General features: G+C 36.3%; 2 long non-coding RNA genes across 2 annotated transcripts; both read right to left on the bottom strand.

The window, feature by feature from the left end:
* Positions 1 to 1,870: 1,870 nt before the first annotated feature.
* On the bottom strand, positions 1,871 to 7,720 carry LOC149409004 (uncharacterized). The gene is made up of 4 exons (XR_016305312.1): positions 7,544 to 7,720; positions 6,837 to 7,053; positions 3,197 to 3,349; positions 1,871 to 3,110 (listed from the first exon to the last, which is right to left on the bottom strand). It is a non-coding gene; the product is annotated as an uncharacterized LOC149409004 (long non-coding RNA).
* A 7,523-nt stretch (positions 7,721 to 15,243) lies between these two features.
* Positions 15,244 to 23,896, bottom strand: LOC149409003 (uncharacterized). The gene is made up of 5 exons (XR_016305310.1): positions 23,759 to 23,896; positions 21,821 to 21,983; positions 18,576 to 18,746; positions 17,961 to 18,116; positions 15,244 to 17,862 (listed from the first exon to the last, which is right to left on the bottom strand). It is a non-coding gene; the product is annotated as an uncharacterized LOC149409003 (long non-coding RNA).
* Between the last annotated feature and the right edge of the window lie 4,030 nt (positions 23,897 to 27,926).

Genomic DNA, 27,926 nt, shown 5'->3' with positions numbered 1-27,926 from the left:
TTTATGTTCGCTTTCACTAATAATTACCGAGCGAACGCTAAGTTAAGTAAAAAACGATACTCTTGGTTAATAATACGCGAATGGTATTTAGTCGGTTCTTTGACTGAGCGTTCGCTAGATGCTAATAGACGTTAGTAATACTTTAATATTCACTTAACAGATATTAAATGCTAATGTACTTATTGTGGAAACGTTTATTTTATTTTATATCCTGGAATGCGTTTACCAATCTTGTTTCTTTCCGCATAAATTGCTGGTGGCATACCAGAATTATTCATTGCATAACCAAAACCTCTGCCATAGATCACTGTGAGTGGCACTACGGGCGGGGTCGCCCGGGTTCACAGGACCAATTAACAAACCAGTAAGTTCGTGGTTTAACCTTTCCTTCGTCTCTAATTACTAAAATATATCTGTAAATATACTCAACACAGAATTCATATTGGATTAAAAAATTGCAACGTATAAATATTTACAGATTGTACAGCACAAGCAGGGATGCTTTGAATGATACAGACTAGGTCCCAGGGAGATTATGTTCTTCGGGGTTTCCTATGTGGAGTTAATGAAAAACTAAGGAACACGCACAATCAGAAGCTATATGAGGAGAGACTGAACCAGCGCATTCGACAAATCGCTGAAGTACTCCAGGAAGCGATAGACACCTTCCAGAATAGTACAAGTGAATTCACGAGGAACAAGATAATGGTTTCTCTAAGCATTGCAAGAAAATATACCATGGAAATGGCTTGTTTCCAGATTGCCCACGAACGTCATTATTTATGGAAATAATTATCAGAACATTACTAATTGCATTCAGAACATGGGAATGGTTTATTTCAAGAGAGCAGAATGTGATCCATTATATTAAAAACAACGATCACCTCAATGTACGTACTCTGTCGATAGTTAGCTCCAACATGTACCTAAAAATATATAAATATCAATGAAAGCTACAGGAATTTAAAGAGGAATGCAAATAGTTAAAATAATTTTGAATGTTTAATTTTTTCGGGTCTCCCCAAAACAAATAAAATGAGATTTGTCAGAGTGACGACAACAGTCACATAAAGTCTGTGTTTTATCTCAACGGGTACTGTATTTGATATGGACGATTTTTATTCTAAGTTTTAACGCTTTTAATATTATATAACAATAGGTATATATATAACAGAATGTCTTCACTTCAGGTTTGAAATATCGAAATTGATTTGTATTTGAAGGAAGTAAATAAATACACCAATTAAAAATTCATCTTCATTTAGTTAAAAATTTTAGTGAGAATACACCGCGCAGAGTTTTGTAGGCCGTGCGGGAAGAGGGAACGAGTCACGAGGCTGGCAAATAAAGCGTCGTCCCGTCTTCCTACGCAAGCATTACCCCCCCCCCACCCACCAAAAATATTTTTCGGAAAATACACTTTGGGAGGCGGATATGGGTACCGCCGCCCCGGGAACCATTTATTGGATAACCAACACCTCTACCATTGGTAACCCGAAGTGGTTCCTTACACTTAGCGACTTAGCAGGGGTGCCCGGGTTCATGTGGGGTAAGTTTTGTCCGGGTCTTAGCGACAGAAGCGTCTGCCCATTATCTGCGTAGCAGGCAGGATCAAGAGAGAGAGTTAGTTGAGGGAGACCTTTTGACCTCTCCAGCAGGTCATACGTTCGTCTCTCCTGGATATACTGATCCCCAGATTCCTACCCACACCTCATACTTTTTTTCCAGAACTTCCTTTCCTAAAAAAAACCTCTACGCAGATGACACAGGTCCCGAGGGGAATTATTTTCCTCGGGGCCTCCTGTGTAATTATAAATAATAAAACAAAAATTTTAATTCTGTCAGAAGGTGAGCAAACGCATCCGCGCCAAGACCTAGACAACCTCAACCCGTGGACCCCTGCTGACACCAAACGTGTAAGGAGTGTACATCCCGGGGCCTCTACTACTTCATAGCAGACCGATGGTGTAGTAGATATACATCCATCGCATTAATCGCATCACATGAACATGTACATCCCGGGGCCTCTGCTACTCATAGTACAACGATAGTGTAGGAGATACACATCTATCGCATCACATGAACACGTACATCCCGGGGCCTCCGCTACTTCATAATATAACGATAGTGTAGTAGATACACATCTATCGCATCACATGAACACGTGCATCCCGGGCCTCTGCTACTCATAGTACAACGATAGTGTAGGAGATACACATCCATCGCATCACATGAACATATACATCCCCGGGACTCTGCTACTCCATAGTAGACCAGTAGTGTAGTAGATACACATCCATCGCATCACATTAATGGTTATTTTGTACGATGAGTCAGCTTGTGACGTTTTAAATATTCCTTTCGTGAACCTTTATAATTACATTCGGAACAGGAAAACGGTTTTTCTCGAGTATGGGTAAGCATGTGAAGTTTTAAAGATCTTTTGTGGGCACATGAGTAACTGCAGTAGGAACAGAAATAAGTTTTTTCTCCAGTATGGGCAAGCATGTGACTTTTTAAATCTCCCCTTCGAGAACATGAATAGTTGCAGTAAGAACATGCAAAAGGTTTTTCACCGGTATGAGTACGCATGTGAGGTTTTAAAGATCCCTTTTGAGAACAAGAATAGTTGCAGACGGAACATGAATAAGGTTTATCTCCAGTATGGGTAAACATATGAAGTTTTAAAGATCTCTTTTGAGAACATGAATAATTGCAGTTGAAACACGAATAAGCTTTTTCTCCAGTATGGGCAAGCATGTGACGTTTTAAACCACCCCTTTGAGAACATGAATAACTGCAGTAGGAGCATGAAAAAGGTTTTCCTCCAGAATGGGTGAGTATGTGAAGTTTTAAAGATCCCTTTTGAAAACATGAATAATTGCAGGCGATACATGAATAAGGTTTTTCTCCAGTATGAGTAAGCATGTGACGATTTAAAGTTCCTCTTTGAGAACATGAATAGTTGCAGTCGGAACATGAAAAAGGTTTATCACCAGAATGGGCACGCAAGTGCAGTGCTAAGGTTGACTTGAATGAGCAAGAGTAGTTACAATCTGAACACGAGTAAGGTTTGTCTTCGGGATGCGTCTTCAGGTCCTTTATTAAGTCTGAAAAAGAAAAAATCTCAATAAGTAGATATCTAAAATGAAAACAGAAGAATATAAAAACGAATTCAGACTTTATTAGATTTTACCTGCCGATGGGGTAATATTTTCAGATCGCTCTAAGCATTCCCTTTTAACATCTGGCAGCTGTATGTCAATTTGCATATAAGGAATTCCCAGTCCATCTTTTTCTCGGGGTTCCGGTTCTGCCTTTATGCGAACAGTCTCCACATTAATACTACCTGCAATAACAAAACAACAATATATTTGATTTGAGCCAAATTAAATTTGATTAACAATATTCTAATGGAACCTAGCAAAATTTCACTCAGGAACAAGTGGCCAAAATGTTACCAAAAGCATTGGATTTACTCGGGACCATTGGGCTCTGAAAACGGGAATTACAGAAGGTGAGTTAACGGTTTACAAAGTGCTGGCACAAATCCCACTCTCTTTATGCAGTCTACTTTCCCTATGCAAAGCGCTGAAATAATTGAAATTTCATACGAAATGGAGGGAAGAGAAGTGGGGACTTTAAATATCAACACTCAACACAAACATTAACTCTCGCATGAGATCAATAAAATAATCTCGCACCGTCAACATGGGTTCATGGCAAATAGATCTACTTTAACAAACTTAATGATTTATCAGGAATATTTATTTAATACAATTTTTATTTTATTTAATATTTGAAATATTTTTTTTTTACATTGATAAGTATACAGGATATAAACAAGATATTAAACAATATAAATTAAAGTAGCCTTTCCTCACCATAAAGAGACAAAGCTCTTGTGTTTGGTGAGGGAATTCTAGTTCAATTATGTACATGTTAGTATTAAGGTAAATAAATTATTAAGAAACAACTCAAGATTTAAACAATATTACTTCTAGATGTAAGTAGTGAACGTATTTTGGATTATAATAGTTTAAGGAAATTTTTTTAATTTAAGGTGAAATTCCTGAATATTTTCGATATTTTTTAAATTTAATGGAAGGTTATTAAAATAAATTATGCCTTGATAAAGATAGGTATTTTGAATGAGCTTAGTGTTAAATTTTGGGATTTTAGTAGTTTTCTGGTATCTTGCTGATGTATTGAATTGCAAGTTATGAGTATTTGACTGTATTTCTTTGTAAATTTGAAGTATTGAATATTTTTGATATATTTTGTCTACTGTAGGTACTTTAAAAATTGTAAAAAGAATTTAATGAACAAATGAACAAACGTCTTCAAACAGACGTAATGTACACCGACTTAAGTAAGGGACTGATATTGTTTTAGTGTTTTTTTAATTTATTAAAGGAAAAAGTACATATAAGTAATAAGGTTTACAATTACAGTGACAATATTTAATACTACTCTTCCAGAGAAGCATTAGCTTGTGGTTAGAAGAGGAGTGTACATTATATTATTGTAGATATTACATTTTATATTTTACGTAGAATCAAGAGAAGTAGAGAAAAAAATATTGTAAGTAAAATGTACTACTACTAGTAGTAGCTATTATCAGTACATTTTACATACAATATAAAAAAAAATGTACTTCTATTGATTCTGTATTAATATTTATATAGTATGTCATCATATGTATATCAAATTACACATCTGCCCTGATGATGGTCACTGCAATGCTGTCCGAAACGTTGGCTAAAGAAGGAGGTAGCGCAACACGGCATAATACCCCAAAAACAAATCACTATAATAGTATGTATACTATTGTAACGGACGTAGTTGACCACATTATTTAATTTCATAAAATTTGTTTTACTTTTATAAAATGTGCCTACCCCACGCCACTGGCAAAATCACCACTCCCCGCCACTGGCCATTTTGTTCCCGGCCGCTTGAAAACTTTGTCTACGAACGGCATCGATACCGCGTCGCCGGCTTACCTGCCGCGTGGATCGATGTCCAGCATTTTTTCTATGTAAAAATTACTAGGAAAAATCAATTTTTAAATGTTACAAATGTATGTATTTTACTTGTTCATCCCCTCGGCGGTAGTCAAATAAACACTATTTTCGATATACTACCGCTGAGGAGATATTAAAAAAGCTGTTTTTCACCCATATGTAAACCCATTTTTGAACAATATTTTTTACCTTTTTTGCGTGTACAAAAATCCAGGAACCTCGTAGCATAGTGAATCTTATCTCTTTCTGAGCGCTATGTTACGGGGGACCTCGGAAAAATACTAACTTAACATGTTTTACAAATTTGATCGCTTTGAGATCATTTTTACACATTTATTTACAAACATTTCTTATTTTTTGTCGTATCTTGACAAACAAAAAATCTAGTTGTCAAGATACACATTCCTATAACTACTATGCATTTAAACTATGTAATTGTCATTCATGTAAGCGTTCAAAATCTTTTCTAACTCGCAAATTTAAGCGACTACTATCACCAGTGCTACCGACAAAATGAATATGCAACATTTTGTCGGAGGCTATAAACTCATTGTTGGCGCGGGTACAACCCCCCACCACTTTTGGGCTCCTAGCCCAATGTCGGGCGCGAGTCAGGCTAATTAAATATAAGCAGCCACATAATTAAAAATAAATCAGTTCATCTTTACCACCGAAACCAAGCGTTTTATTATCTACAAGTGACTCCTGCCCAACATCTGCCTCACCTCGCCAAGTCTGCTGCTCCAAGATCTTCTGGTGTTACCTCTTCAAGACAAGCCGGCCCTCCTCTGGAAAACCGCCAACACCAGAAGCGAGCAGAGACGACAGCACACCCAGTGCCCAACATTCACCAAGCCTGGGTGCGGGAGGCAGATTTCATCACAATATCAACTACAATCATCATCATCGGCCGTAAAGGAGCATCTCATCGGTTGAAGACACGGTTTAGACCCGGCGCCTAAATCTACAGTCTTGTGCGGACTCCCGTCCAGTACAACTATATTTGGAGAAGAATTTGCGTTTTAAGTAGAATATTAATTATTAATTTTTTTGATAATTTATCTTCAAAATATTTTTTCAAAATGCTCATGGAGTTGATTGAAAAGGGTTCTTCCTTGGTATGTATAGTAATTTTGTGCAAAGGAAGTGTTTAATTTTGGACATGGAAAAATGTATTTAAGTCGAGTACGGTTTTCAATTATGAATTGGTACTTTTTTAAATTTTTTATTTTATTTTTTTTTATTTTTTTTTTATAGTGAATACCTCACAAGAGTCCCAACTGCTCCCGTCTGGAGCCAGTGAGACTATGGCATCCCCAATTGGGGGATGTTGTGAGGCTGAAGGTAAGTGGGGAAGGAAAAGAGGAAGGTGGGGAAGTACCTGGCTATTCAGATCTAGTCACTAAACACGGCTAAAGCCATTTGGAGCAACGTTTCAATTCTGAATGGTGGTCTTACACCTGGGCGATACTGGGAGTATCTTCCACTCTGGAACGTGCCGCAAATATACTATATATTATTTTAATTAATTAATTGTGAAATAACACAAATTAATCAAATAAAATTTATTTGCGCACGCCGGGTTCGAACCCGCGACCTTCGGAATGGCAGTCCAATGCGTTACCACTGGACTATGCCGGCCGTTATGATTTGAATTAATGAATTTTAATGTACAGATCTTTAAAAGGAGGTATGTACTTGAAATTCTTCGAATAAGCGATCTGTTGGGTAGCCCGAAGGTTATTTTAATATGATTTTAATACGGTTTTTTTTCTGAAACTACTTTATAATATACGCAATGCAACTTACTAGATGGCTGAACATTCTCGGCAAACTGCAAATATTCCTTTTTTAGAGCCGGGACGTGGATTTCTACATGTGTATACGTCACTTCACCTGCGCTCTCTTCCTGGGACCCTGGCTCCGTCTTAATGGAAACACTCTCTGGGTTGGGACAATCCATGGAACTACTATGATAGCGTCCTGTTGTATTACGGTAATTAGTCACAGCTCAAATGAAGTAGATCTGTAAAAACAAATTAAATAATCAGTCCGATTTTAGTGTTTGTAAAGGAGCACCTTTGTTAATTATGTAATAAACTTGTTGTTGTTGTATATATATATACTTAAAATATATAACATCGGTTTATGAAATTAATTAAATACACTTTTAATGATTGGCATTGAGTGTAAATGCAAAACATAAAATAATGATATTTATTAAAAACAATCGGGTTAACGCTTTCGCTCAGATTAAAGATTAATTAAACTTAGTAGGTTTACTTGGTTTTAATCAGGGACAGCGGCCGTAAAACAACAATGAACAAACATATGCACCCTCGTATATCACGCGTTAAACGGTTCGTGTTGTGTAGCTCAATATGTACATCGCGAAAGCTGTTGAAACTGATTAATCAAATGTCAAGCGATATATTATTACTTTAACAAGCACCAATATTATGGAGCTTGGGTGTTATTTAGTAAAAATAGCAAGAATCTACTTATTATGTACGTACAAGACGAAGCGCTGCGGTTAATTGTTCCAAACTGTTGAAGAAACGTCACTTGAATAGTATAAACGTTACATTTTAAAAAACTTTGCTATAAAAATGTGATGGTTATTGAAATAATCTCAGGTACTATAAATTTGACACAATTGTTGCTCAGTCAACACGATAATCGGTAAATACGGACGAACAATCACGCGTGGCAAGAGTATGAAGGAAAAGGAGTCGAGACGCCGTAAATTGACATCTCCATAGACAACAGCATAAATGAACCACTCTCTAGATCGATATCTTCGGGCTTTTTGTATGGCGCCATTTTGTCACCCCCTTAACCACAGACGACCACAGATAAAACGGTCGTTTGGTCCAGACAGGTAAATATATGGTGGACCATAAAGAAATCTCAAGGTCATTTAAAAAAAGAGCAAACATAGACAATATACCTGCACCCAGCTAACATCGTTCATTCACTAGCCCAAAAAAATTATATAATAAAAAATACTGGAATGCAGGAAAAGGAAAATAAAAAAAAAACCCACAGCTATGCACACATCAAAATATTTTTTATTTTCAAAAAGACAATGGACAGTAATACAAAACAGGGTCAGTACAACCGATGTATTGAGCATTGATTTATCATTGAAGTAGAAGATAATACTAATATATCTAAACAAAACATGAAACAGAACAAGAAACAAAAAAATAAAAAGTAACAGTCTCAACTAGGAATCGAACCCAGGATTTTTGTCTTACTGCAACAACTTAATAGGATTTAATTTGACCTTGCACAAAAATACAAGAATATATACACAAAATAGCACTAGAAGTTATTCAAGTTCTCCTGCAAGGGTTTCATATAATTTTCACAGCTTTGTCGTCAGCAAACATCATTGAAAATACTGGTACTTACATGATGTAATTCTGGAGAGGTTTAAATGAACTTGTTTGATGTAATCGTGGCTTTGTTTAGCAATTTTAGTCTCCTAATACGTGGTATAAGATCGCGTCGGAATACGGATAGGTCTGAAAAGGAAAATTAATCAAATTATTAGCCAATGAAGTACATTCAGGAATCATGAACATTGTATCAAAGAACGAGAGGTTAGTACCTGGATTTAACAACGGGATCGGGTCCTTCTTTCAATTGATGGAGATAGACCGGATATTTTATGATGATTGGAAGATTAAGCGTTGGCAACGCATTATTTTTTAATCCCAAAAGTACCGTATTTTTTATTTCAATCGCGAAATGGCACACACAAACAAACGTATTTCTTGCTGCTTCTTCCTAGCACTGGATTATCGAATCCGTTTGAGTAACCTTCAACACAACACGGCATTAATTTATCACCTTGAAGAATTCTAGCACGCAACATTATTTTTAGATGGGTGAAAGAAAATTTAAAATATTTACGCTAAAACCTTCAACTGACTTCAATCTGCGAAATGGCGTCTTGGAAATTACCGTTATTTTTTTATCGGAGCATAACACATGCTTAGCTTCTCTTTCTGTTACACGAGTCACTACGGTAGAGAGCGAGAGATCAAGATACAATTTTTGCTCTGAGCCAATGAGATCTGAGCTTTCAGCCACAACAGCTTTGTCTATAAGAATTTGGGTTGAGGATAACTCCTCCCATCAGGGTTACAAGGTTATGCGGGAGTTATACGCCCCTGGACAACAGCGAAATAAAGAAAATAATCACAAAGTAGGCGCCTGTGAGTTCCTAGTTAAAATGAATTCTGAATACCGCATACTAAAGTCCGGAGCCAGCGGGCCTAGGACTGTCAAAAAAGGATTATCTCAAAACCAAAAACATATAAACCTCATTTATATATTTTTAGAATGTCTGCAAGTCCATTTACGAGCTTATGAAACAAAGTTTTATGAAGCATCGACGAAGAGTACATATTTTTGGAAAATGGGCTTCAAAAATCACTTATTACCCAGAAAGTGATAGATGCTTAGTAATTGCGTAGGAATTTATAATTATTTTTAAATGTGAAACAGCACAAGAGTCCCAACTGCTCCCAACCGTCTGGATTCAGTGAGACTATGGCATCCCCAATTGGGGTATGTTATGAGGCTGAAAGTAGTCTAGGGGGGGGGGGGGTGGAGATTGGAAAGAGGAAGGTGGGGAATTACCTGGTTATTTAGATCTGGACTCTAAATACGGCCAAAGCCTTTTCAAGCAACTTTTCAATTCTGAATGTTGGTATTACACCAGGGCGATACTAAGAGTATCTTTCACTCTGGAACGCGCCTCAAATAAAGTAAACTAACTAACTAACTAACCATCACGCCGTTTCCCTACAGAGGTAGGCAGAGAGGACGGACCGCCAAACAACTCGGTCTTGGCACACACTCCTTGCCTCATTCACATTCATACATCGTCTCATACATACTCTTCTATTATTCTGACTCTTGACATGGCCCGACTCAAGTATCTGATTCACTTTGTCGTGCCATGTCTTCCTCGGGCGTCCCCGACTTCTGCTACCATTCACATTTGCATGTATATTCTCCTTCTTACACTCCTTGGGTTCGCTCATTCGCTCTGCATGCCCAAACCATCTAAGCGTCCCTTTCTTGATCTTACACATTATGCTTACATCAGCCTTGCACTATTTGCGGATCTCCACATTCCTCACACGATCATACATGGTTTTACCGCACATACGCCTCAAGGATCTCATTTCAACAGTCTACTTTCATCCTTTCTTTGCCAGTTCCATGCCTGACTTCCATACATCAGGGTAGGTACCAGCACTCCATTGTGTAAATCAAATATCATCAAATAAAGTTTGTATTTTTTTAATGACTAAATTGTGAAATAGCACAAACGAATCAAATAAAATAAAACCCGCGACATCCAGCTTGCTAGTCGAGAGCCCTACCTCTCGACCAGTCATTTAGGTTTAATTTTTAAAATAAAAGCACCGCTTGCAGCAATAGAAAAAACGAACATTTAATAAAAACCGAGCTGGTCACTTTTGTTGGATATCCAATAAATTATTGAAAAATAAAAATTGTAATTATTTATTTTGGTGAAAGAAATTTTAGTTACATTGCAATAAAATTGTAAGATACTTTTTTAGAAAACATAAAAAATGTGATAAACAAACAAATTACAGAGCGTATATATATATTTTTTAAAGTTTTTTCCCGTTAAAATACAACTGCAATGCTGTCCGAAACGTTGGCTAAAGAAGGAGTTAGCGCAACACGGCATAGCATCCCAAAAACAAATAACAAAAATACTTTTGGCCGTGAAAATCTTAAATCATATATTACAATTAAACAGTTTGTCAACAGGATGCACATGTTCAATTACAATGTAAACAGTGGCGGATTAACCCTAAGGCAAAGTAGGCACGTGCCTAGGGGCGCCAGTTACAAAGGGGCGCCGGCGGGCGCCCCTAGAATTAAAAAAAAAAATATATAAACTTAATTTTGTAAGTAAGTATGCACCTGCTTACACAATATAAAAGATTATTTACTTCTGTAGAGATGCAGAGCTTCCAAAGCATACTCGCCTTCTTGATTATTCCTCCATGCCTCCATCGCATGATTTTTTAATAGAAGACCGCTCGCTCGTGGATTCGTTCGCGGGCGTTGCTAGATTGCAGGGCAAAGGGCGCAGCGGGGGCAGGGGCTAAGCGGCCGGCACCGGACTTCCGAACGGATGACGGGGTGACAGTCACACTCATCACTTTCAGCTTGGATGTCGCTGGTTACGCGCGCTTCTATTGATTACGTACTCGCAGCGGTATTTGTGTGAATTAATTAGTACATTGCGTTTTAGTTCATTACACAAATAATGAGTGAATTGAAGAAGAAACCTAGTGGTGCAGCTTATAAAAGGAAGGCTAAGGAAAAAGAAGAAAAAAAATCAAAATATTATAAAGCATACGAAACATATTGAGACATTTTTATCTAAATTAAAAAGTGATGATTCGGAATTTTCTAACGCAATTCACAGTGCGTCTTCTACCGAGTCTATTCAATGTGAAATTCCTACTAGTTCTAAACAACACGATTTGTCCATGCTGCCTACTCCGTCAGCCGTAGAAGTTGTGAGGCAGTCGCAAAATAGACTGTTTGTCGTGGGATGTGACCCAGTCAAGTGGGATATCAATAACGAAACACAAGAATACATTGCAATTAATGGATTTAATCAAAATCAAAATGCAGATTTTTCATTGAGTAAGAGAATATATGAAGATAAAATCTCACGTTTTTTAACAAAAACAATGTTTGAAAGAAAGTTGTTAAATAGAGAAAAACTTCCAAGGAAATGGCTTATTTACTCTCCAAGCACAGGTAAAGTTTATTGTGGACCTTGTTTATTATTCGGTGGTGGAACTAGTTTTGGAAAACAAGATGTTGGTTTTAATGATTGGAAGAACGCATCGAATAGATTAGAAAGCCACGAAAACTCATGTGAACATAAAACATGTATTTTGAGCTTGCAACGTAGATCTAACATTGACGGTCGTGTCGATCATGAGCTCGCCGCTCAATTTCTAGAAGAGATGACTTATTGGCGTGAAGTTTTAAAACGAGTGGTTGCCACTGTAAAATCTTTAGCATCGCGTGGTTTACCATTTAGAGGACATGACGAAAAACTTGGCTCTATTCATAACGGAAATTACTTAATGACGCTGGAACTCATAGCGGAGTTTGATCCGTTTTTAAGTAAACATATTGCTCAATATGGCGGCAAGGGAAAGGGATATACCAATTACTTAAGTTCTACAACGTGTGACGAATTTATTGAATTGATGGCAAACAAAATATTAACACAAATAAAACATGAAATCAAGATATCAAAATGTTATTCAATAATAGTGGATTCAACACCAGATATTTCCCACATTGACCAATTAACTTTCGTGATCCGATACATTCAAACCGACGGTACGCCCGTTGAACGTTTTCTTAAGTTTATCGCAAATGTCGGTCACAAATCACAAGACATAGCAAATGCTATTATTAAAACATTGGACATGATTGAAATTAATATATTAGACTGTAGAGGCCAATCGTATGATAATGCCGCAAATATGTCAGGCATTTACAATGGATTACAGGCCAAAATAAAAGAACTATGTCCCCTAGCAGAATATATACCCTGCTCTGCACATTCGCTTAACCTAGTGGGTGAATGTGCCGCTGAATGCGCTCAAGAAGCTTGTTGGTTCTTTGGTCTCCTTCAAGAAATCTACACATTTTTTACAGCTTCAACTCAAAGATGGCAAACTCTACAAGCACAAATAATCCTAGGTAATGATAAAAAAATAAAACTACTGACAAAAATCCATCTGACACACGCTGGTCAGCTCGAGCAGATGCTTGCAAAAGTTTGAAAGAGTCATTTCCAGAAATTTGCAATGCTTTAATTGCTATCGAGAGCAATACAGAGCAAAAACGTTCTGTTGTATGTGAAGCTAAAGGCATAAGATTGAAATTAGAACGACTAGAAACTGCTTTCATGATCGTGTTTTGGGGTTTTATTTTAGTTCACATGAATAAAACCAATAAAAAATTACAGTCCGTTGATATTGATATTTGTACAGTTATTCAAATGTATGACAGTCTGATTCTAATAATTTCTTCAGAAAGGGAAAATTTTAATAAATATGAAGAGCAAGGTTGAACACAATAACGAGTCGTAGAAGCAACCCGTTTGACATTTGTCACATGACAAATGTCAACCGTGTACATATGTTGGGCGCGCGTTTGGTGTGTTTCCCGACTATGCACCGGTGCCGAGGGGATCAATGATGCTAGTTCCTTGGAGCATCTTCCATTGAAATACCGGTTAATAAATATTTTCCGTGTTTGATGTTTTTTCTTTAGAGAATTCTGAATTTTAGTAAAAACGCCCGTAGTTGTTATGGCGGTGTGTTTTCTTGCAAGTTTCAAATCATCAGGAATATCAAATAAATGTTCATCGGGTGACTCGATTGAAGTTATGCAGTTCACACCGGTTTTTCCACCCAATGCTGCTAACACTGTAAATGTGAATCGTAACTTTTCCATTTTTCTTCACTAAAAATATCGTTTTATAAGACAAATAAAACAATGCGTTGCTCTGAAGTACAAAGGGGTGACATTTAAAGTTTATTTGTCGTCCTTTTTTATATTAAAAAATTACATTATTTTTATTAGTCACTCAGTCAGCCACATAGCGAGTACACAATGCTGTTCATAAATAAATGCTGTTTAAGTGTAACCAAGACAACACATAAGTGACATTTGAAAAGTGCATAAATTAAAATTCGTAATTTAAACACAAAGGGATCCTAGGCATTTCTAGGTAGGTACTTATTAGTGAGTACTTATTCCTTTACATAAATAATTGATCATTTAAATTTTTTATGTTTTATTAATTATCCCTATTAATATTATAACTGCGAAAGTGTATATGTGTGTGTTTGTATAGGTATATGTTACTTCTTCATGCAAAAAAACTACTGAACCGATTGTGATGAAACTTGGTATGTAAAAAAAAGATAGCTGGCAGTGTTGCCAACGAGGGCGATATATCGCCATTTAGGCTACTCAGAACGAGAATCGGCGCTGAAAAAATCTAAAAGGCGACTGGTCGGGCTACTTCAGAGTCAAGTTAAAAACATAATTTTCACGTAAAAACATCAATTTTAAACAATTCTCTAGCCACCCCCCCCCCCCATGAATTTTTTTTTTCGGGACAAATTTTATTTTCTTGAAATTCTCTAGTCACCCCCCCCCCCTCCCACGAATTTTTTATTTTCACGTAAAACCCACCTAACTACAAATTCGGCTACTTTAGGTACTTGTTAAAATTTATAATATGTGGTCGCTAGAGGGGCGCCGATGAGGTGCTTGCCTAGGGCGCTCTCAACAGTTAATCCGCCTCTGAATGTAAATATGTATGCTTAGTATTATTACTAATTATAAATATACATAATGCTACTTGTAAGATATATAGATTATAATTATTGGAACACATAATCTAAAATAACACTAAATCTACTTGCTAATTAATAAAACTATTGATTGATAGTGATAATAAGTATAAAGTATTTCTACTTATGAGCCATGTTTTCAGCATATATCTGAATCTATTTGGAAATTTACAATTTTGTATGTTACTTGGCAACATGTTAGTCACCTTATATTCTAGTGTTCGCTGTCCGTATTTATTGTTATTATATATATTATACTGTAATAGAAGAATAGGTTTATTCGTATGTATTTAAATTAACTTTTAAAATGACTGCCTCAACACAGGCTATCCACTAGCCCAGTGAGGCAGGTTATGAGAAACCTCAATTTATTCTATTTGTTACATACTACATAATGTTTTTTTTATATTTACTACCTAATTTGTAAACAAATGTACATTATGAACACTTAACATGTATTCTTAGTTAAAGTTTTAAAATAAAGATATATTATTAATATATATTCGCGAACCGAAGCGCGAGCCGAACTACGATTCATGAGAAAGGAACGATTCAACTGAAAACGAATGAATAAAATCAATTTCTTCTCAAACTTTGTAAAAAAGTGCTTCCATAGAAAAACATACAATCGCGTATATTATCATATCGGGAGGAGGGTTGCTAAACAAATCCAATATTGAACAAGAGAACTGAAATATTTGCATTTTTGATCTTAGCGTATGCTGTATAATATATCATATGGATCTCTGCTCACACAGGTCACCGGCTCACTCGGCCGCAAAGATCCGCGAACTGGAATGAACCGGATCTTACGGACCCGGGTCACGACGATATAGCCGAGAGTTCTAGTGGAGAGTTTGCACCGCCCGAGGGAGAAATCAATGGTGACAGGTAACACGAACAGAGATCACATTATGCATTTATATTCAGTAGCTATACCTTTTAAAATATTTGATTTACATTTATTTATTTAACATCTACGGTATATACCATAAAAAACAATTACATGTCACAGCATATAAGCATAATCACATTTTAAAAAAACCATTAACTATGGCATTTGATCGTAAAAATACGACAGAAAGTAAAAAAAATACGACAAGCTTTAGAAGTAAAATAATACAAGCTCTAAAAGTAGTAATATTCTAAATTAATATTGAATGAAAATGTATGATAGTAGGTAAAGCTTTCTTGTACCTACTTTCCTTGCAGTTGAATCGATCCGTCACATCTGCGTATCTATAAGTAACTTCATATAATCTAGTTACAATCGAGTGTTTGAAATGCTCAGTCCTTCGAATAAACAATTTAAGGAGGTAAATTAATTTTATATTTAATTCTTGATGGGTGACATGGCACACAGAACAAAATATTATCTAACAATTGATTTAGATTTACAGATTTAATAACTGTTTACCACAGAAGTAACATGAAACGCCATCGTTATTGTTTGTTGGCATTTGAAGCAGATAATCTAGAGAATGGTTGGGGACTTCTGAATTGACGATAGCGTACGCGCCGGTGTAGAAGTAAGTACTCGTATGTATTTGGGCTAGAGCACAGGACTGGCATTTTAAAGGTAGGCACTGAACATAACTGCACTCTTCAATTAAAAAAAAACTGATTATTCTACCATTCTCCATTCTCAGACACTTCACAAGAGCGCCCTTTTTTGCACAGTGTAAGGACAGGGACAATATATCGCCACTCGGTTGGACAGCGTTATTATGTGGGTTAAGGTAGGGGCCATAGGAAGGGATTTAATAATGCTCGTCTTTAAGCGGCCACGATATATGAAGGAGGGAAAACGCTGATAACATTTAAAAGGAAATATAAATCACAAGTTTGTAGGAATTGCAGAAGTTGATATAAACTATAGTTTTAAATAAAAGAACAAAATCGCGCACACAGTCACACTAGACTGACTTGAATGTTGTTATCTTTGGAATGGGTCAGCATGTGATATTTTAAATGTCCCTTCTGAGAACTTGAATAGCTACAGAAGGAACATGAATAAGGTTTTTCTCCAGTATGGGTAAGCATGTGCCGGTTTAAAGTCCCCCTTTGAGAACAAGAATAGCTACAGTCGGAACATGAATAAGGTTTTTCTCCAGTGTGGGTAAGCATGTGATCATTTAAATTTGCCTTTCGAGAACAAGAAAAACTGCAAGAGGAACACGAATAAGGCTTTTCTCCAACATGGTTAAGCATGTGAAGTTTTAAATATCTCTGTTGTGAACTTGAATAGCTGCAGAATGAACATGAAAAAGGTTTTTCTCCTGTATGGGTAAGCATGTGGCGTTTTAAAGTTCCCTTTCGAGAAGATGAATAGTTGCAGTCAGAACATGAATAAGGTTTTTCTCCAGTATGGGTAAGCATGTGAACATTTAAAACTCCCCTTCGAGAGCAAGAATAACTACAGGAGGAACATGAGTACGATTTCTCTCCAGTATGGGTAAGCATGTGAATTTTCAAAGTTGCCTTTCGAGAAGATGAATAGTTGCAGTCAGAACATGAATAAGGTTTATCTCCAGTATGAGTTAGAATGTGAAGCTTTAAAGAACCCAATTGAGAAAACGAATAGCTGCAGAAGAAACAAGAATAAGGTTTATCTCCAGTGTGGGTAAGAATGTGACGTTTTAAATCTCCTTTTCGAGAAGATGAATAGCTGCAGTCGGAACATGAATAAGGTTTTTCTCCAGTATGGGTAAGCATGTGATCATTTAAAACTGCCTTTCGAGTACAAGAATAACTGCAGGAGGAACACGAATAAGGTTTTTCTCCAACATGGGTAAGCATGTGAAGTTTTAAAGATCCATTTAGAGAGCATGTATAACTGCAAAACGAACACGAATAAGATTTTTCTCCAGTATGCCTAAACATATGACGTTTTAAATTTCCCTTTACAGAACATGAATAGCTGCAGAAGAGACATGAATAAGGTTTTTCTCCAGAATGGGTAAGCATGTGAAGTTTTAAAGTTCCCCTTTGAAAACATGAATAGCTACACAAGGAACATGAATACCGTTTTTGTCCAGTATGGGTAAGCATGTGACGTTTTAAATTTCCCTTTAGAGAACATGAATATCCGCAGAATGAACATGAATAAGGTTGTTCTCCAGAATGGGTAAGCATGTGAATTTTTAAAGTTCCCTTTTGAAAACATGAATAGCTGCATAATGAACATGAATAAGGTTTTGCTGCAGCGTGATTACGTACATGTTTTTGTAAGTAACACTCGGAAAATAAAGAAGCTTTTTTTCCAGTATGGGTAAGCAAGTGTCGTTCTAACGCCGACTTGTTGTAACTGAAGTAGTTACACTGAGAACAATTAGATTTTTCTTCAGGATGCGTCTTCAGGGCCGAGAGTAAGTCTGAAAAAGATGGTGGATAAAGTTCAATAAATATATATATTTACGAAGAAAACAGATAATTATTAAAAGGAATTCAGACAAACAGAAACTGATTTTACCTGAATTCTTTCCGGTATTACTTTCAGAGTGTTCTAAGCATTCCTTTTTAACATCCAGCAGTTCTACGTCTATTTCCGTGTGAGTAATCCCTCCTCTATTTTCTTCTCTCGTTCCTGGTTCTGTCTTTATGGGAACAGTCTTCACATTAATGCTACCTGGAATATCAAAACAATTACTACGACACTTTCTCAAGTTGTTATTACGCAACAGTTAAAAAATGTTTCATCAGATTTAAAAAACTATTTTGAATATATATTTAATAGAGTCAGTGTCTGGCCAGGATCTTTGACGATGTTTTATTAATTTTAGCCTGTACATTGGATTAATTTAAATGTTTATCATCATTTCTTTAAAATATATTTTATTACTTCAATAATTCATTTTAAAGACTCGTTTCTAGTCTTTCGTTTTCTTTGGGAATTGTGACTTTTTCTCTCTATGTGTCATGTATTTGTGCTTTTTTTTTTGGATGTATGCTTTTATTTTCTAATTTGCCAATACCCCAGCTATAGGCCACCCTAAGTGGTTTGCTACGTTTGGTAACTTAGCAGGGGTTAGTGCGTCTGCGTATTTGAAGCATAATTTAAAATAATATTCACATAAAATGGTTTTACCCGCCGTTCGGTGAGTTCTTTCAGAGTGTTCAAAGTATTCATTTTTGTCCGGCAGTTCAGTTTCAACTTCTCTATTTGAAATGTCACCTTCTTCTTCTATTTTAGTCCCTGGTTCAGTTTTCATAGTGAATCCATCTGGATTAGAATGCTCCCTTGTACTAATTTCACCTGCTAACAGAAAAAAAATATTAAAAACTGGAATTAGTTACTAAATCCTTCTTAGACTGTGTGATTTGTGTTAATGTTTTTTTGGCATTAACTCCACACAAGAGGCCACGAGTAAAATAATTTCCCTCAGGAGGTCTAGCTTCTAATACGCCCAACAGTTGAATTTGGGAGCCACCTCTGGGCTAGAGCATCACAATACTTGATCAACCTACTTGATTCTGTGCAAAAGAGGGCGGTCAGTCTGATAGACAATCCACTGTTAACAACTCAATTGCCATCTCTAATGCACCGAGGCAATTTGGGCATGCTAAGTCTGTTCTACTGGTATTTTAATGGAGCAGTATCGATCGTCGGTGCACCAGTACACGTGTGTGAGACTCGACGAGCACGTGCGGAAAATTCGTTCACAGTTGATGTTGGCTTCAAGACCGCAAGACGGTTCGTATGTGGAATGAACTAACAGCATCTCTTTTCCTCCTTCATATAATCCAGGCCTCTTTGACCCGCATGAACAAATCCCTTCCAACAGCCCCTACCTTAACCCGTCTCGCAAAGCTGCCCAAACGGGTGACATAGCTCCCCGCCTTTACACTGTACAGACAGGGGCACTCTTGTGAAGTGTCACATAAAAAAGCACGATCGATCGGCAAAGCCCTACGTCAATATGATATTGACTAAATTCATCATCTATGGTCAATTAGCGATATTTGCGAGCACGGAAAACAATTGATAAGAAATGTTCCGACGGCCAATAGACAAATTCTAGCGCGGCCTCCATAGTAATAGATTAGCTTCGGTTAACGGGCAATATACACATTATTTATTTTTATTTATTCATTTTCGGGAAATCGACAGTTTACATTTAATCAGTTTGTACATAAGTATTGTATAGCTAAAATAAAACCAATTATGGATTTCCTCCTTGTGAATTTACCTCTACTGAGACAGTATAATATGGATTAAGTTATTTAAACTTGTGAGAAAAGAATATGAATTAAAAAATTTATACATAACAAAAGATTATATAAAACGAAAAATTTACAAAACAATACATTTATAGCCATGGAGAGAGGTTGTAGATATATATCAAATCATAATAGAGATATAAACAATAGAGACAAAAACATTATTCACAAACCATCAGAGAAATATTCTTTTATGGACCTCTTGTATTTGGTAAGTTCGCAACTGAAAATATCAACATTGGATAAAACGCTATTGTAATTATTGCATAGTCTGTTCAGGCAAGAATTCTGTTTAGAGTTCGTTTTGCTTTGATCAACCCTGAACAGGACATAAGAGCGTGTTGAACGCGCAGGTATATTGAATGGAATCTTGGAATCTTTTTGAATAATATCGTTCGTCATGCAAAATTACAGGCTTATTAACGAACGTAGTTGAACTAACCAACCAACCAGGGCCAACGACGATAGATTAGTCCGGGAGGAACGAAAGTTGTTCACTTAACATGTTGCGAATAAAGACCTAATTAACTTAGTTTTCAGAAACAATAATTAAATGCCGTCATTTGGCATATTTAGGTTAGTATTTAAAATCAATTCATTCATATTTTTATGTAGCTGTTTGACGTTTCGGAAGGTCGAACAACATTTACGGCGATTTCGGTTTGGTTATCGACAGCGCGACTGTGCACGGGAAATTCGTATAAAATCATCGGTAGTTACGCCTATCGATCCGATTTTTGGAGAGAGGAAGGAGTGAACATGGTTCTTGACGATACTTGTGTTGTACGAGGGAGGAAATACAGCGACTGGCAAATCGTTCCACAACCGAGCTCTTGAACTCACGAACGAGTAGTATAAACGATCCGTTCTCTAGTGTCAAATGTTTGCCGCACTTTTGGCGTGTTTCCCGACTAAATGGAAGGGACCTACGCTGAAGGGATCAATTAAGTTAGTTCATCGGAGTATATAACGTTTGTTAAGACAGGGAATCCATCAAACGGACCGCCCGTTTGCACAGTCAAGGTTTTTTTCAAGTGTTTTGGGGCTACAGATCAGAGTTCTACTAATTTCAACAGCAATTGTGGTGTTGTGTACTATCTGCAGTATCTAATACCTGCCTAGTACGGTACGCCCAGCAGGTGATTACTTTTGCCCAGCAAGGTGGGGCAGAAGTAATCACCCGATGTTCTTTTGCTGTAATTTTTTTTTAATGATAACTTTGGTAATGCTTGTGAAATTTAAAAATATTTAAAATTTGACCATACGGGTCCGTTTTGTGGCATTTTCCATCACTCTTGCCAGAACTTCGGGCGACAGTTTCTCACATTCCTAGCGAATATTCTCCTTAAGGGCTCCAATAGTCTGAGGCTTGTTGACGTAAGCCCGCGACTTCAAAACAACCCATAAAAAAAGTCTGGAACGGTTAAATCGGGTGATCTGGCCGGCCAGTGCAAATCACCAAAACGAGAGACTAAGCGACCCGGAATTGCTTCCTCCAGAATATCGGTTGTGGCTCAAGCAGTGTGCGTCGTTGTACCGTCTGTTGGAACCATATATTCTCCAATCCCAATTCATCCAATTGAGGAAGAAAAAAATCGGTAATCATGGCTCTGTACGGTCGCGCCGTTCTCAGTCATTGTTTGGCCCGCGGCGTTCTAAAAAAAATGGCCCGATGACTCCTCCAGCGTAAACAACACACCACGCAGTAACTTTGAGCGGATGTAATGGCTCTTCGTGGGTGATACACGGATTTTCGGTGCCCCAGAAACGATTATTTTGTTTATTCACGTAACCGCTAAGATGGAAATGAGCTTCATCGCTGATGATAATTTTCGATGAAAAATCGTCCACCTCTTCCTTGAGATTCAGGATGGCTTGATCGTAGGTTAAACGCGTTTGGCGGTCAACAGCTAACAGCTGATGCACCGTCTGCACTTTGTAAGGGAACATCTTCAAATCTTTCACCAAAATTCTGCGTATGAACCGCTGGCTAATGCCTAATTGCGTGGCACGTCGTCTGGTTGATGTTCCATATTATGTTAATACATACACGCAGTTTTATTTTGCGATTGTATGGCAGTAGTATTTACCTATAGAAACACTTTTAAATACCTGAACTATTTTCGGAAATAGATTCCGAAAATTCCTTTTTGATGAAAGTAAAGTCTACATCGACTTCTGTAAACATCACAGCCACACCCTCTTCTGCACTCGTGTCTGGCTCTAACTTGATGGTGGTGGAATTCATGGTTCTGTGTAGCGTATTGTTGTTTAACTGAAACCAATATAACATTTGATTACGTGATTGTGGCAGGTTTATAAAAATGATTTCTTTTGACAAGATGACACATTACTGTTCATTAGACCCAATTATGAATGAAAATAAAACATTTATTTTAAATAAAATTGATTTATCTGCTGTGGAAATAGCCACAATAGCATTCATGCTGCATATTCCCCCTTGACCTAACCTCACCTAACCCAGGAGAGTGCTTCATGCGGTCGCGAGCGTGTCGAAACAGCCGCTTGAAAGTTGCAATTTCTAAAATCCCTCCACACAGCATCCCCTATGAGGAGTTAATGAAATTTAAAAAAAATCGAAATATTTTTTTCTACTAAAATAAATAAATTTAAGGTAATTATTTCCTTAACCTTTCCCTTACTGTGCTAAAAAAATACACGCGTTACGGTGCTGTGTAGTCAATACACATCTCAAAATAAGCGATTTAATATCGGAAAAATATGAATATTCATAGCTAATCGATTATGTTTATTATATTTTATATCAAAAGTGATAATAATTGTAATTTAATTGCTGAAAACATGAAAAAACCATCGGCAGATGCTAAAGAAACGTGCGAGGGGTCCACATCTAACGACGGTTCGCGGCCAACTGCGGCCAACTGACTAGCGAGTAGCGGCGCAGCTGGCAGCTGGCACAAACACAGCTGTGCGGTCGTAGGTATCGATGGTCTAAATCAAAAACTACAACTGCAGAAGTGTGGATGTCTCATGTTACCGCATAGCAAATTAAAGCAGGACATCAGTAGCGTATCATTTCCTCGCACACTCTTCGCGTATTTAGTATCACACGGTTGATTGTATTGGTGTATTTGTTCCCGATTTTTAACAAAAAACTCTGATTTTTAGTTGAATTTGAAAACTATGTAATATATTATTTTTTAATTCAGTGCATAAATGTATAACGGAGGAATACCTAAAATCTGAACCCAGAATTTATTATATTTATAGAGTTATTAAAGTTATTAGAAGCAATGTGTAGTAAATACACATCACAGATGAGGAAAGGTTAACTGCTGCACTTTAAAGCACATGTTATGGAAATAAAACATTGTTTCAATAGCTACCACAAGAAACAACTATTTACATACACAAAATAGGTTCTTTTCTTTTCTAAATAACAAATGTAGATCCTAGGAAATAAATTGTACAGCACCCTTGAGGTGATTTTTCACAAAAACGGCGCTCTACAAATTATCCAACTATTATTATTATTATTATTCTTAGTTTGGGTTAATTAAGTAATTTATGCATATTTAGATTGAAATGAAACTCTCGCAAGTGTCACTCCATACAAAACAGTCCAACGTGGCGGCAAAGGGATCGTTTTATTTGGTAAATTTTGAACTTTGATTGAATAATAATAAAAATGGAATTATAATACATTTTTTACCATCTATCCCGACGAAAAATCGTTGTTTCTTGCTTATTAAAAGTGTAGCGGTTGAGGAAATATCAACCAGGAATACAAAACACTACCGCTGGAAGTAAGGCTGGTAAATAAAATCATATTAAAGAAGAAAAACAGCTTAATGACATGATGACAAATATTACAATCCCCCGGCGATTTAGTCTTAACATTGCAAGTTTATTTTGCTGTTAAGAGTAAACGGAAGACTTCTAAAGCTTGGAACAGCGCACAGAGAAGTAAACAAGAGTTAATTTGGCGAAGACAAATGCAAATTTTAAATTAAACCAGTACCAAAGGAAAAGAAAAATGTACCTACGAGGCGAAGCGCAAAGTCTTACCGTCAATGTGTTTGAATGATGAGGAACATAAATAATACAGACGTATTTGAGACGTTCCCGGAAAATGCTAATTCAACATGTTATAATTTTGGCACGAATTAAAAACTGCAAATTAAAGTAATTCTAATAACGACACACATAGATATTGGAATGGCGACACAGAACTGTCAGATGGATTTTACCATAGACAAAAGATAAGTTCAGAGAGGTCTGTGAAACGAAAGTAGGTACCTACTTATGATAAATCTAGTCGCGCTCGCAGTAAAAGAAAAATGGCAACAATGAGAATTAATTAAAAAAAACAAAATATTCTATGGATAAATCTCCTCTAGCCACTCGCTGTCGTTGTTTTGTAGGTTATGTTTTTATTATTTTCATTTTGGCTTCAATCGTACTTTATTTTATTTATTACATTAAAAAATAGACCCACTTGATGAGTCTAAAATGGTTCCATGATATTTCATCAAAATTACAATTAAACACACCTTTAGAGAGTGATATAGAGTCATTAATAATAAATAATATTGATTGGATTATTTATATGGCGCCGTTTTCGTGAGAAAATCACCTCAAGGGCGCTTAGAAAATAATTAAGGGCGCATTAAAAGTAATGAAACAAAAACTATTTTAAATAGTTACCTATGCAACCTATTTAAAATAGTTTTTGTTTTATCACTTTTCATGACTTTATATCACTTTTTGCAGGTGTGTTGAACTGTCGTTTTTATGGGATACCCGGTTACCGTCTAATATGTATTTAACTTGCACTTCTAATTTACTTATTACATACATAATTTAAAGATTTTTTTTGAATATTCTAAAACTTTGCACTTTAATATAGTTGTTTGTTATAATTTATTTATACTGGGTTTTTACAAATGTTCTCACTTACGTGAGAACTATCCAGTTACAAAAAAATCAGTTGAGTTACAGACAATAATCTACAGATAACATACATGCAGGTAAAAATGCAATTGAATACAGGTTACGTACAATTAAAAAACCAAACAAATAATAATATAAAATTATAAATAAGTTAAGTAAAATGACAAATAATACTAGGAGAGACAAGAGACACGAGAGTTACAGTCATACATTATATAATTATGTAAACATATTATTTAGCAGCAGCAGAACTTTTTTTGAATCTGTATAGATTATCGACGAAAATATCTACTTCACCACATTCAATCTTATTATACAGTCGACACATTTGGGTCAGAGGGCGAAAATAGGCGATATTATTTTTGAATATATTCAGTTGAAAAATGCTATGGTGTCTTAAACAATGGGAATTGGGGAAATTAATTTCAATATTGCTAAGAAATAATGAGGTGTCAAGATGGCCGTGGATAATTTTATGCAAACATATTAGGTCAGTTAAGTCAGTCAGTCACTCAGTTATTTGAACAATCAATTATTATTAATTATTACATTTTCGCAACTTATTTAAACGAACGTAAAAAGGCCTGGTGGCGATCAGTTACAAATACAATTTGAAATTACGTATTCAAACCATACGCGCTGTTGTGTTCGTACAAACAGGTCTCCAACTCGTCTTGGAAGGAGTTTATAATTAAATGGTTCTTTTAGATTAATTAGGGAATTATTAATACTCCACGTATTATAATGGTGACTCGATAGTCGACCCAACTAGAAGCTGGCTAATTGGAATCTGAAACAGTAAGTTTCTCTTTACCACTGGCCTACCTGAGAGCCTTACCACTGGCCCTGGCGACTACTGTCCACTGGCTCCATCTTACGGACTTCCACGCAAACTCTATGCACTGCCATCTGTGCGTGCATCTGTGAAGCTCGTACTTCCCAACACGCGCCCTGCGGCTGGACGCAGTAATCAGTAAAGGCCCGTACAAACCGCCGCGATCAAAGCGCGTCCGCGATCCCGTGCACGGTGGCGATCAGATGTTGTGTATGAACTTGTAGCAACGTGTTCACATCGAAGCGTTCTCTGATTGGCCGCTGCGTCCTGTGCAGCGTCTGGACGCGGCGATCGCTCGCGTCCGCGATCAGTTGCTGCTTGCAGGATCTGCACGCTGCACGTAACGTAATTATCTCTGAGTTTGTGGTATTTCTCATGATGTCGGATACAAATACAGAGAGAATGATCAACGAAATATATTTTTATAACCGGTATATATTTTTTATGTTGTTAATCAAATCTTTATAATTGCTAGACTAAATGGTTCATCTAATTAATATCGATATAAAATAAAAGATAAAATATTTCATATAAATTACATGTATTTATTCCTCTGTTATCCTATGTTTATATTTTGTACAAAAGAAGTTGTAATTATTATATATGTGTTCGATTAATTTGTTTTATGTAAGTGTAAACCATTCTTAAGAATTTTGTCCCCATTAATCTGATATTTAAAATATTGAAATCGAAAGAAACTCTTGTAATTAAAATTCCTTAAAAAATAGTTCAAATATACATAAATTCTAACAAAATTGCATTATGGGTTTCATTTTATCCTACCAACCCGTCGAAATTATTTATCTTACCAAACCGTCTTTTAAGTAAATTTACACTTTTCAGGGGCTTTTTCACCATCTTCCCAATAGCTTATCTACCCTAATAACGAATATTATTAAAATAAAAATAAAATACTTGCAGTGGTTAAAAAAATCGGCCAACTTATCCAATATATAGCCACTATACATAGGTTCGATTACCGAATTATAAACTCCAACTTAATAAATAAATAAACCGTAAATCGTAAATCGAAAATATTCGTTATTAGGGTAGATAAGCTATTGGGAGGATGGTGAAAAACCCCCTCAGTGTAAATTTACTTAAAAGTAACTAGTAGGACATACCTACGTCCGTAGTGATTGTTCCTGTCGGCCACTCGTTGGACAAATATTTTCTGCCGTCTCACATAGAAACTGAGATTTCTCTTAAAATACCGTAAAATGTATGGTCTCTTGGTAATTTTAATAACGTAGAATATGCAAGGAATTGTTTTCTGTAAAAAATACCCTTAAAATGTTGATATTTTTATAAAATAGATAATTCGAAATATTGTACAAAATATTTGAAAATTGCTCATATATTAAGTATAAATAAATATAATATTCTGACACAATCATACTGTGCATTACTATCTTCTTCATCTGCAATAGCCGCTAGAAGTAATAATTCTTCTTCAGATTCGTCTCCAAACATGATTATGATTATTTATGGTTCCCGCTCCGAGCTATACCTACCACACAACCGACACGAACGTACGAGTGCCACGGACGCCAGCTGATCGCTAGTTGATCGCTAGTTTGGTGTGAACGGTTCTGCACGCAAACAGGACGCTCACCGTGCACGCCATCGCGGACGCAAAATGATCGCGGCGGTTTGGTCTTGCCATCGTTTAGACACGCGATCATCGAGCGGCCACGATCAGTTGATGTCGACACTATTTGAACGCTGTACGCAAATAATTTCCAGTTTTTTGTGGGTATCTACAATGTCAGAGGCAGAACAAATGATTGCTGAAGTACAAAAATATAATATATTACACAATACCTCAAATTATTATCAGAAAAGTAATCGAATTTGCCTCTTTACTCTCTTTTGTATATTAAAACTATGTACCAACATCCTTGTCTTGTTAATGAATAATCAATATCATTAATCAGTACATTCTGTATTATTTTTGGATAAATTAGATACCATTAGTGCCACCTGTGAAGGTTGGGTTATAGTGTTTATGAAAGGTTCTCGCCTCTGCTATTTGTTTGTAATTAAATCGCGTCGGCAAGGACAATTCCTGTATTGCGGCCTGTTGAATTTGATTTGTCAATGTATTTGGGAACAGTTTTTTTATATAAAAGGTTAGGTTTCATTAAAAACGCTCTCTTGCTCAAAAACAACCAAAGGTTTCACCTTTCCTAAAGAATCACAGGAACTGGCCTGTATATAAAATATTTTACTCTAAAAAGTGCCTAGTCATATCATGTGAAAGTGTCTATTCATTTATGATTAAAATTCAGTTTGATCCCAAAAAAAACGGAGTTTAATTTAAAAGGACCCTAATTTATAACACATTCTTTATTCCAAATATACTTAAGTACCAAGATTTTTTTCTTTTCTTTATCATCAATAACTGCTGCTAACAGAAGAATTTCCATAACCTTGAAAGCCACCGTG

This window comes from Hesperophylax consimilis, unplaced genomic scaffold (genome assembly GCF_061612785.1).
Source record: "Hesperophylax consimilis isolate HC1 unplaced genomic scaffold, BYU_Hcon_1.0 scaffold_39, whole genome shotgun sequence".
Classification (NCBI taxonomy): domain Eukaryota; kingdom Metazoa; phylum Arthropoda; class Insecta; order Trichoptera; family Limnephilidae; genus Hesperophylax; species Hesperophylax consimilis.
The sequence above is the reverse complement of the archived record's forward strand: the minus strand, read 5'-3'. Positions and strand labels throughout refer to the sequence as shown.